Here is an 8571-nt window from a genome sequence, read left to right as displayed (position 1 = left end):
CGCCGTTCAATTGCTTCGCGCGGATATACCCCCAGACGTCGAACCCTACGGATCCCCACTATTCGGTGCAGTAATCGCGGAACCAGTATCACCAGAACCATATTATAGGTAACAGCAGCCGTGGGTATCACCGAACTCTTACCACCAGCCACCCCTGCCGCCCCTTACTGTCTTCTACCCTTACGCACAACCTGACCTCGTGACGTCAGAGTCACCGATACCAATGCACCCCTTCTGACCCAACGACCCGAACACGCCATCGGTGACCTTCTTTCCATTTGAAACGACGTGAGCCATACCCCCTTGAACTTTGACCGTTTCGCTCGGAGGAAGAAAGTTCGCGTGACTTTCACACCTTGCTTTAAAGACGCATGCGACTTGATCGAATTCGATCGATTTTACGAAACTGTTTATGGCTATGTGTTTACTGTGTACGACTACTGTATGTATATGGCTATCTATGGTACGTGTATGGTCAGCGTATACCTGTAGTACAGATCACTCTCACGTATGCACACGTATGGCGTAGTGCAGTCGAAGGTGTCGGCCGTGTGACGTGATCACACGGTGTGTGATGTGTGAAATGGAGCACGGTCTCCGGTAATTATATGTATCCTATACCCTATCGCTATCTCTCTGCCAACCAACGCCATCCGAGCGCCATACCAGCAATGCAATACGACTGTACAATGTTGAACAGTAAACGGGTTTCTCACATTGATATGCTCAACCCCAATGCACCACGTGCGTGTGATGCTCCCTGCTGCATCATTGTCCTCGATGTATTCTGCTATTGGCTATACTGTTGCACCCACTGGTTGACCGTCACGAGAATAATCCTATGTGATAGACTTTATTGTTATATATTGAATGATAGTCCGATGATAATAATTTATTACAGTAGTTAGACCCTTGATAAGGTTTGGATAAATTTAAGGTGGAAATTTGATCAATTCAATGGATAGTATATGCTGAGTAGGAATTGCAATATATTTTGGGTATTAAATAAAAATTTTTTAATGATGAACATAGAGCGACGTGCAGTAGTCATAGGTGCAAGGTAATAACAGAAGCCTGACACGTAATGCGAGCCTATCATTGGCACGTGCGTGGCGTGTACCCACTGGATGCGTATTGCACGAAACGATTTGACGGCGTCGAATGTGCCGGCGCCGGGTGCACATGCGATAGGTGCCTATTGCACAAATCAGAATTATTATTGAGCGTCATTATATTACGTAGCTGGAAAATGAATACGGTAGACTGCATTCACGTACATTGTATACTGATTGTACCAAGGATCAATTAGAGGAACAATTCATCTTTGCCTCGTAGCGCAAACCGATTCTTTCTCTTTTATATTAAATTCTGTGATATTCATGAAAAATCACAAAGCGTATGAGGATACTAAAAAAATTTATATGTTGAATTCTGGTGTACCTATACGTCCTACACGTATTGGATAACATTTGAGTGCACTTGTCTTGCACAGGAGAGTCTCGAGTGACGGCACTGGGAATAAAACAGAAGGAAAGGTGGGTTTTGGGACATGCACTTGTAGCCATTCGGACAGGAAGAGCTGCTACGGTAGGGAAGGCATGCAGGCAGTCCATATATACAAACAGACGCTCGACGGAGGCGTCGCGGCGCCAGTCTGGGAAATTGGGATTGGGGGTTTTACCGACGCGGGGCCACTGGGCCACTGGAACACTCTCTATGATCTTGCTCTCTGCTTCATGTTCTCTCTCTCTCTCTCTCTCCCCCCCCCCTCTCCTCTCTCCCGGGCATCTCTTCTCATTCAAACCAGAGCAGCCTTGCCAAAGCACATACTGCACATGTATGGTATGCCTCCTAGGTTCTAACCTGACTCCTAACTCCTCTCACTCTAATGTCGGACCCCCAAGATTCCCTCACACGTAGAACCAGGAAATATTATCCAATTGCTAAAGAAATCCCGATAGCAGGATTCCCAGGGATTTTACAAGATCTTTCGGCTGGGCCTTAACGAGCGTCTAGACCTAGAAAATACTTGGAGATTACCAGCCAGGGATAAATCAATGTCAAGTGGTTCCCTAACCTGACTCAAACAAGTTCTGCCTTTCAAATGCATCCTGGTAACTCTAGAAACTGACTGACTGGCTCTTGATATTTCGAGTGGAGTCTCCTTCTCCTCTACCTTCTCTTTCTTCACATAAGGCTGTTTACACGTCCCGCGATCGTGTATACACGCTGCTACTATGCCACTCACGCACGATACGCACCACAAATTATACGCTATTTGTTTAAACTCGTTAGAAACTTGCGCTCCTGCCTAACGATCGCCGAGTGTTTGGGAAACTTGGCTGTCCCGATGTTTCCTCGTGTTTTAGCCGTTGGACATTTCTTTCTTGTTCAAATCGAAAGACGCTCTTCGATTTTGTCTAGAGGAAAACAGGGAGGGTGATGGAGCAGAAGAAAAATAACAGGCGTGTGAATCAATGAATTATTCGTGTACGACGCATCCGGTTTGGAGAAGCTGTAAGCCGAGAAGGAGGTCGACGTTACGTAAAACAAATTATGCAGGAAGGGTGAAAACGACGAATGAATTCGCACTAAACTGTATCCTGTAGTTGGTGGGTTAGTACGCCTTAAAAAATGTCCAACCGTGCTAATAAACTAAATACAGCATCGGAAATGAGTGGCACCGTAATATTTCTATGCTTGGTGTATAAAGCCGCTTTTAATGCATCCCAGTGTACGAGTCGAGTTTACACACGGCAATAACGTTATTAGGTGCACGGCATCCGGTGTAAATATATTCCCCAACCGATAACCCATCGCCACGTTTAACCTCCTGCTCTTTTACTATTTCGACGCACTCCCAGCCTATGAATCTAGATTGCATTCATATGCTGCTTTATCGGTGTAGTCCATTTCAAGTGAATGACCCTGTAGAGTGCATTCGTGTGCAGCGGTGCAATTTTTTCATTTTTATTTCTCTTACCGTTTCTCCCACGCTCCCCTGCCTGTTCGCCTGCGAAATTCTTCCCGAGGGATAGGGTTAGAGGAATTTCAGTGATTTCCTGTACGCGTACTAACTCATTCATCCAATCTCACACTTGCATACTGCAAAACGAACCGAGCGCGACGTTGCGAAATGGGACGTACTGCGAGCCTCCTGTGCGTGAAGTCCCATATCGCGTATGCAATTCCGCCGGGCTGCCGGCTCAGCGCAGGAAATTATTGATAATCGCATCAATATCCGAGCAATTGTCAGGCACAGGGCGCCGATAATTTATGCACAATTGCATAGTATCGATGCCGGCTCGCGCAACACATGTCGCCCGATTAATAATGTGCAGCCCGCTGCTATCGAAGCTGCCAGCTATAATTTATACGACGGGGAGAACCAAAAGCCAATGTACGATCGACGTAATCCTTCAGCGTCGCGACGCCCCATACCTTAAATAAAAATAGGATACCACTAAAAAATAAAATCAACCAATCACAAAGACTGCATACACCTACGCTATAGGTATATACCTTGTAATTATATCGAGACGTCGATCCAGTCTCTTCTTCTGCATCCACGGTTAAGTGCAATCAGCTGTTATTGAGATGGGGGTTGGGTGGTTGAAAAACAAAAAGAGACTGACAAGGGGTTTAACGGGGGATGGAAATGGAGAAGCTTCCTAGGGACGAAGATGGCGATGGTGGTGGGGTTGGGTGTGATACCTCCATTGAAACATTGCTTCATTATGTCCGCGGTGAATGCGTCAACGCTCACGGCTTATAAAGTAAATTTTAATGAACCGGTATATACGCGACTCGACTTGACTTGACTCGAAGCGGTAAATACGTCATTAGTCAGGATGGCGGGTGGTGGCAAGCCGGGGCTTTTTTTGTGTTTATTAATTCAGGCACAGGATTGAACGTATCATTTATGCCGGCGTTGAATTAGTAATGCTCTCGACTCAACAGTTCCGGGATATCCGAACGCTTTTTCCAGTACGGCGTATGTATACCTATTCGCAGGCGCGGACGCATGGCCCGCGCGATCTCTAGGTGTTAACGTTAACGTCCCCTTCATTCACGGTATTAAATGCGATTTAAAAAGGGGACTTTAGAATTTCGACTAATTGGAAACAGATTAATTTGTCAAGATCTTACCGCGTTCATTGAATTAAAACTGATAAGAAAATCGCATTGATATTTTGACAGAACTTTTTTTATATTTCAAAAAAGTTTATGTACATTCAATACCCTCTCGGTGTATTATTCTCCTATTGAAATCATCAGTCCAATGGCACGTCTGTCACTGATCAAACTCGTACTTGGCTCTGATCTGTCAAAAGCAATACGGGATATTCGCAGTCTGTCCGGTTTGATAAATCAAAAGTATGAAGTGCGTCGGGCAGAATTTCACGATATTTATGGTAGCTATTCAATGATACACATTCCCGGTTACGTAATAGTCAATATTTCCATCAAAAGCATACCTACAACTCACGCCCACGCCCAGGCCGTACAACCCAGCAATGGTTTATGAGAGTTCAGGGCGCATTTGACAGGGAAGCGGAGCAGTTGTTGCTATTTATTCGCGCATTACATTACTCCGTTACCGAGTTGAGTGTCACCAGCTAATTTGCATTATAAGTGCTGATGTTATCATTGCTCGCTTATACGTTATACGTCATACGTTATAATGGCGGTCGCTGACGGATCCGTCCGACAATCCCGACATTATTTCATCACGTGGCTGTTTCCGATAATGACTGGCTGACCTGTTAATTGATAGAAACGGGAACCACTGAAATTTCACGTACCACCAGGAAATGTTATTCTGGCGCTTTCTTCTTTTTATTTTATGTAATTTTGCATCGTCCTGTACTACAGCCATTCTCATCCGGGACGCGACAGCCCGTTGAATGCCGTAAGTTATAGCCAGCGCGAGATTCGTATTTACGTCATTAGGCGTCAGTATAGTAATTACTACTAAATAATTTCGAGCGGCAAGAGCCATCGCGCGTGGTCTAGTACCGGATGTAAATTTCGTCCAGTGTCATCCGGTCCTATGAATCCACCATGAATATCCAACCTTTCCGTGATGTTCAACGCTTCGAGTGGAAATTTAAGTGAAATATGAAAATCCTAGCGTTAAATTTATCGCGCGAATGAAACCTGTTTATCTCTATTATTTGGATATACCGAATACCTTGTAAGTCATTCTAGTCAATCTACCGTGTATTTACATCGAACTTTGTTTAATTCATAATGTAATCTATACATCCTAAATCCCCTCTCAATTTTTATTTTCAGGTACCTTGAGGTCAAACGACCCAAAACACGGAACGACTCCCAGTGTTAATTCATACGCCGGTAGTGCAAGTACTTTCCGATTAGGCTAGTAAAAATTGATAAAAATATTATTAATTGTTATCAGATGCAGTGTCGGTTACGTAAAAAAATAGTGATAGTGACGAGTGAAGTGAACGTTGAGTGCGCGTGATTTTTGGATTCCTGAAGTTATTTTATATAGACTGGACCGAATCATCTATACATCTGATGACGTCAGACTGATTACAAAGTAAGTAATTTTTATTATACAGAAAATACTCTAGTATCTAAAATTGTTAATGTAAGCTTCCCTCCTTTTTTTTCTCTTGCTCTTCCATCTCTCGTCGAGATAACTCATTTCGAGATGCATGACAGCGTGAAGCTGTCAATAGCAGAATGCCCAGCTACAACATCCTGTAAACAACACGCAATGCTATCACAATATTTCGGGAGAGATTTGAACATCGTTACCCCTGGTCACCAGGGTGTACTTATACTCTCTCTCTCTTTCGCTCTCTACGGTCATCTCACTTAACTCACTGTATTCTCATTCTCTCTCTCTCTCTCTCTCTCTCTCCCTCTCACTCTTCATACCTCGTTTCAACGGCACGAAACGAGCAAACGGCAGGGATCCTCGAGTCCGTCCGCACTGGCAAATGACACCTAACAAATCTACTCGTACTCGTGAGTACAGGTGACGGAGAAAATTCCTGTGGCAATGAAAATTTAGAAAAAAAAAGTTTGATAAGCTATATCAAGGTCAAAGAAGATTTTTCCTCGTGATATGCATCGTATGCAATTTACATACTAGTGCAGTAGCATCTACTGCAATTTTTTTTCTATACCACTGTAATAGAGGCTGATGTCTGTGTTTAAGGACCGTTCGAGACTTTGTAGTCTTCTCAGTAAAACATTACGCCATTATTCACTCGGTTTGTCTCGTCTAATTCAATAACCCGAGGCAGGCCGAGGGGGCAGATGCAGCTGTGCTGATGACTCCCGCTAGTTTTTTGCCTTATTAAGATCGTCCGTAGGACAAATAATAGATTTTCAGGGAAGTCGTATATCGCGTTAAAGCCCTTATATGATTGATTACGTTTACTGTGGTACAACTTCTTTGTCCCAACTATACTCTCTGTACCGAAGGCCTTCTGCGAATTTGCCATAGACAATTACACATACGTACTCCCATGATCATGCCGTGTAGAAATATGGATTGAAAAAATATTGACCCATGGTTGCACATAACTGCCCGCATGCATGCAAGTCTAAGGAAATTATTTCCAATTGGGTTTTATATTTCAGAGACGAATCGTGAATTATTGTTCGATCTGATAACGACTCTAGAATGTACGATTAATTATTATTTCTATATAACTTAATTGTCAATCTTTAAATTCATCAATTCGTATTATACTTATCGAACATTGGCCAAGTGCAGCACGTTGAAGTCTCGTTTCGCTCAGCAGCCATCCGCATCAATTTACAGTTTTTCTACGGTGGCTACTTCGTGCGCGGCTGATGAAAAGAAGCGGAGAGAGAGAGAGAGAGAGAGAGAGAGAGAGAGAGAGAGAGAGAGAGAGAGAGAGAGAGAGAGAGAGAGAGAGAGAGACAGTGGACAGGGAGATAGAGAGAAGTAAAAAAAAGTAGTACAAGCAAACAGTGCGCATGATCTTGCGATTGTGTGTGCACAAAGTGCCGACGTGCCAATGAAAACGGTTTCTTCTTCTCGAAGCGTTCGTTTCTCTTATTCCAGTTTCTTCCAAGTCTCTTCGTGTTCCCAGGATGCAATGGGGCGCGAGACACGCTTCCTGCGTCTCCCGTACAGTCGCACGTATGGCGTATACTATGCTCGCACAGTGACAAAGGCGAGGTTGCGTCGATTGAAAAAAAAAGTCCATTATATATCATAAACGTTGCGAACAGATGATAAAATTCACCATTGGCACTTTGCAAACTGTGAATTTCGCGATTCTTGTTATACGGTTTTCATTATTCAAAATGATATATGATCGGGCGTTGCTGTACGGAATACGTACCTATGTAGGGACAATATATCACCGGTGTAGATTCCACGATCGGGTACGTTTATTGGCGAGCACTTTTCCACGGTAGGCCGGACGGTAAATCCAAGAGCGGAGCAAAATGGCCTCGTGAATATTCACGGCAGTCAGAGAAACGCGCCTTGGGTCATAACAGTGCACCAATGCGCAAATAATGACACGAGGAATAAAGCCGTCTTGCCTTACTACCGACCGACGAGAACTTAATTACTCCTGGGGCCCTTTCTGCACACGCGATCTTACTCATCAGTCCGGAAACCTAAAGTACAGGGTGACCGGGGAAAAAAAATGTGGCGATCGTTTTGAAGATTTCAATTGCAAAATTCAAGGGGGATTTTAAGGCATGATTGTTGGCGGTTGATGATTGGGCGATGGTCTTGATAAATGATTTTCGCGAAATTCAAGTCGTACTATATTTCACGTGACTCAATGACGACTTGGCAACACCCGTTGGATAGAAAATCCGTCCCGGACCGTGAGTAAGTCTGAAGGCAGCAATGTAATACAATAAACTAAAAACACCGATCCACCGTTCCATGTGGGCTGTAGATTGTGCTTTATTATCGCGGAATTTCAGGTCAATTGTTAAATTGATCGACAATTTTCATTCTTGGAATTGAAATCTTTATCTTTGCGGGGTCGTTGCACGAAAGTGCGGGCATGCCTCGAGACACTCTCGTAAAAAGCGCTAATTATTACCGTCTGGCTAATGTGCATTGTTACGCTTTGGATTACTGCGAATGGACGAGCGATCTTGCTTCCACAGAATCTGATATATATTTTCAATATTATTCGATGCGCCAAACACGCGATACCCGGATAGGTTAAAAGGTTGCTGGAAAAATTTGAAAAAAAATTTGAAAAATTTTCAATTAAAGATCGACGATTTTTCGGCTAGGAATCAGTGGGGGATTAAGAGAGAGACAACGGACAAGTGAGGGAGAGGACAGGAGGGGGTTGCAAGGTCGGTAGGAGCAAATTAGAGGGTGTAACGAAATCGAGTGAGGGTGTCGAACGAATAGTAGTGAGTACAGAGAGAGAGAGAGAGAGAGAGAGAGAGAGAGAGAGAGAGAGAGAGAGAGAGAAGGAAGAAGCGTGAGGTAGATAGAGAGAAAGGGAGAAAGTGAAAATTGGGGTGAGTTTCTGGTAGTCAGGGTGAACCCCGTGGAGGGGGGGGGGGGGAAAGACGGGG

General features: G+C 44.0%; 1 protein-coding gene across 1 annotated transcript in view; it reads left to right on the top strand.

The window, feature by feature from the left end:
• Positions 1-5350: 5350 nt before the first annotated feature.
• Positions 5351-8571, top strand: part of LOC107269666 (nuclear pore complex protein Nup88) — a 257533-nt gene continuing 254312 nt past the window's right edge. The window contains exon 1 of the mRNA XM_025086989.1: positions 5351-5566. The gene's annotated coding sequence lies outside the window, so the exon portion shown is untranslated. The remainder of the gene's footprint in view (positions 5567-8571) is intronic.

Source organism: Cephus cinctus, unplaced genomic scaffold, assembly GCF_000341935.2.
Source record: "Cephus cinctus unplaced genomic scaffold, Ccin1 Ccin1_scaffold0689, whole genome shotgun sequence".
In the NCBI taxonomy this organism is placed as follows: Eukaryota; Metazoa; Arthropoda; class Insecta; order Hymenoptera; family Cephidae; genus Cephus; species Cephus cinctus.
Note: the sequence above shows the minus strand (reverse complement) of the source record. Positions and strands in the feature narration are given on the sequence as shown.